Here is a 3645-nt window from a genome sequence, read left to right as displayed (position 1 = left end):
ACACTGCTGGCTCATATTCAGCCGGCTGTCAACCAGTACCCCCAGGTCCTTTTCCACCAGGCAGCTTTCCAGCCACTCTCCCCCAAGCCTGTAGCACTGCATGGGGTTGTTGCGACAAAAGTGCAGGACCCGGCACTTGGCCCTATTGAACCTCATACAGTTGGCCTTGGCCCATCGATCCGGCCTGTCCAGGTCCCTCTGCAGAGCCCTCCTCCCCTCAAGCAGATCAACACTTAAATAATTAGGACATTGAAAAAGGAGATTTGGGAGGACGTTTTCCACTCCTGCATGCCCAGGCAGGGAAGAAGCAGGTACACGAGCAGGCATTGCCCTGGCTGTTGTGGGCTGGCTCTGCTCTGCCCCCACAGCAGGTCACTGCCAGGCAAGGACAGGCTCACAGGCAGGTCCCTACGCTGCCAGTTCCCAGCCCGGCTCAGCTCTCCGTGACCATTCCCACCTTGCCCTTGGCCGTGTCTGCACGGTCAGTGTGTGCGAGACCAGTGGCAGTGACCGGGAGGGTTGAAGGGACACCAGAAGGCTGGAGCTGGCCCTGGCTGCTCTCCCACTGCGTGCACACACTGCAGCATGTTTCATTTCTGCTTGCTGTTTGCACAGCGGGATGGGGTGACCCAAACCCACACCACTGCTGGACGGGGCCATGGGGCTCCCCCCTCACCGGCCGGTGCTCCCCTCTGCTTTACGCCCCCCCTGGGACAGGTGGCTGCGGGCCAGAGCAGACAACTGACCTGGCACAAAACTAACTGTTCCGCAGAAGTAACAGAAAAAATGGTAGTTTCCAACCAAATCCCCGCCTGGGGTGATCATGTGGCATCCTAAGCACCGGTGCCACAACAGAGCCAGAAGCGGGCACGCAGGGAGGGCAGCTGGAGCCCTTGGCAGCAGCACGGCTCAGGTGGAACCATGCTGGAACCTCAGCGCATGGGCACGAGCCCTGCCAGGGCCAGGAGCCCTCCCGCCTGCCCCTGCCCCACTCCCACCCTGCCCTTCCCAGGCACCAGCACAAATATTTGTGCAGCGGCCCCAGGAGTGGTGCAGGGGGACTGATCCAGCTGCAAACCTTTTTGGGCCTGTTGCTGCTCTTTCTTTTGGCAGCAGTATCAGAATAAAGTGGTTTCTGAATAACACTCCGAGCATCCTGCAGCAGGAGCCCTCCCGCCTGCCCCTGCCCCACTCCCACCCTGCCCTTCCCAGGCACCAGCACAAATATTTGTGCAGCGGCCCCAGGAGTGGTGCAGGGGGACTGATCCAGCTGCAAACCTTTTTGGGCCTGTTGCTGCTCTTTCTTTTGGCAGCAGTATCAGAATAAAGTGGTTTCTGAATAACACTCCGAGCATCCTGCAGGGCCATTGCTTTATATTCAGGCAATTATGGCAGCCCTGGGAATGCCTTATCCAAAATGACATCGAAACCTAAACAAACTTGTAACAGAAGGCTTTCCGTAACACTTAAGAGACGACGCAACGGCATGCTGCATGCTCAGCCCTAGTCCTGCGGGGGATAGGAAAAAACAGGAACACTTTGTACACCACGTCCCAGCCATGCGTTAGCCTGCATTGTTTCGCTGACAGCTCAGACTGGACTGAAACTCTTATTTGGTCAAATTTCAATTTTGCGTTGCCTTCTGCAATATCAACAGTTACTTAGAAAGCATTTGCAGCAGGGCCAAGGGCGCCAAACTGTGGCTGGCATTGCCTCCAGACGTGAAGATTCTGGCAATCAGGCCCCTTGCAGTCTGCAGGATGCTGCCCAGGCAGTATCGCACCGCAGATGTTCATCTGCCCCTGCAGAAGACGTAGACCGAGGCTGAGCCCTGCTAGCTTGTACCGTGTAACAGCTAAGCACTGCCTTTATTGTAAGGAGCAATTCTCTCTAAGCCAGTATTACAGCTTGAAGAGCTCCAAAACTTGCTGACCTGCCACCGCGGTAAAAGCAGAGCCGTATGAACAACGAGCAGCCCCCTGCCAGCCCTGTGTCAAATGTGTGCCCGTGAAGACGGCGTCATGACGGTCACGCTGGAAATCTGAAACTAGAAAATGACATCGAAAATGGGGGCTTAAAGAAAAAGTAACAGTTGTGTCATGATCTAACTGTAATAAATACGGTTGTATCCCTCACTTACAGTAAGCTGCCTATAATTAGACCAGGTTAATTACCAATCAAGCGCCCTGCAAGTTGCAGTGCTTTTCTGAAGGGCCCTGTCCACGCAGATGGGAAGGAGTGAGGGGACCCCAAAGGCCTAAGGACACCTGGAGAGAGCAGGGTTTTATCCAGACCCTGTGCACAGGTAACGTGACTGCCTGAACCGGGCCCAGGCTTTATCGCAAAAAAACCTAGCAGCCAAGGAAGGCTTTGAAAGTCGCTCAAGGCTTATTTGGCAACCTTGCAGTGCAATAAGGGGCACTGCAGTGCAAGAAGGGTTAGGAAAGAGGCAGGTCACGTGCCAAAAGACCTGAAGGGATGCAACTGCCTCCTGTGCTGCAGGCTGGCCACCGGTGGCGAGGGATGGGCGGCCGAAGCGTGGGGCAGCAGCCTTGCCCGCTCCCGCTGTGCCCTCTGCCTGCCTGGGCCCTGCGCCAGCAGCCGACGGTCATCACCAAAACACGGTGCCCGCAAGCAGCCAGAGCTTCTCAAAACAATCTCTGCGAATTTTCTGCATGCGAGAATTATCACCGTGCTTTTAAAGCGACACAAACTTTACATTGCTCTCTTGCATGCGAAGCCAGTAAAAACAGACCGTTCACTGCAGAAATAGTCACCGCATTAGGAACTGCTCTCACTGCGCTGGAAAACAGCAAATAACCATGTTTGGTGTCTGCAGGTTTTTCCAAGGGGGCCCTGCAGCTGCACACAGCCACCCCAGCAGCTGTACTGAGCAGCCGTGCCCGACCCACCATGCTATAACCACCAGGAACAAGCAGGGACCCCCCAGGAGCTTCTCCGAAACCCCCAAAAGCATCCTCTTCACATCCCCAACCCAGCCTGTCCCCATCACGCCAAAGGATGGGACACACCAGGGATGGGCACGCACTAACGCAACATGGCAAGCAAGAAACCACACTCGATGCCCAGTGGGCACGCCTGCTGAGAAGGTTTCCCTGCCCTGTGCCTGACACCAGGGTACACCCCATCGGCATACACCCCATCAGCCTTTGCACCCCACGCACCGGCAGGCTCTTTGCACGTGGATGGAGCATGCATTTGGTTGTGTGCTTGAAGGAGGCGTGAGTCCCCAGCGCTTGATGAGGAACCGCATCATGCAGAACATTTAACGCCTCTAACCCCCAGCTGCTGGCCAGCTTTGGCAAAGGCACGCGTCGGTCACCAGCATCTGGAGATCCCAGGGACAGCAGTGTCCATCACCAAGAGCCTACCTCAAAGCCTGGGCAGCTGAAACTCAACATGCAGAAAGCCTAGAAACCCGTGGGGTGCCAACCACGATGAAACGAGTGTGCCGGTCTCTGCAGAGCTCCTGCTGTCGGAAGCAAGCCCTGATGTGTGGGGCCAGGAGGTTTTAGGGAATGAAGGCCTCCCTGGGGTAGCTCCAGAAACCAGCCTCCATCTCCAGGGTGCAGGCAGAGCTGCTGTCACCGCTGAGCCCACAGGGATGCCTGGGAGGGGGCCGGA

The 3645-nt window shown here is 56.4% G+C and overlaps 1 protein-coding gene across 4 annotated transcripts in view; it reads right to left on the bottom strand.

The window, feature by feature from the left end:
- ACSL6 (acyl-CoA synthetase long chain family member 6) overlaps nt 1-3645 on the bottom strand; it is a 55210-nt gene that overhangs the window by 44013 nt on the left and 7552 nt on the right. The window lies entirely within an intron of this gene.

This window comes from Egretta garzetta, unplaced genomic scaffold, assembly GCF_000687185.1.
Source record: "Egretta garzetta isolate BGI_Z169 unplaced genomic scaffold, ASM68718v1 scaffold1, whole genome shotgun sequence".
NCBI lineage: Eukaryota > Metazoa > Chordata > Aves > Pelecaniformes > Ardeidae > Egretta > Egretta garzetta.
The sequence above is the reverse complement of the archived record's forward strand: the minus strand, read 5'-3'. Positions and strand labels throughout refer to the sequence as shown.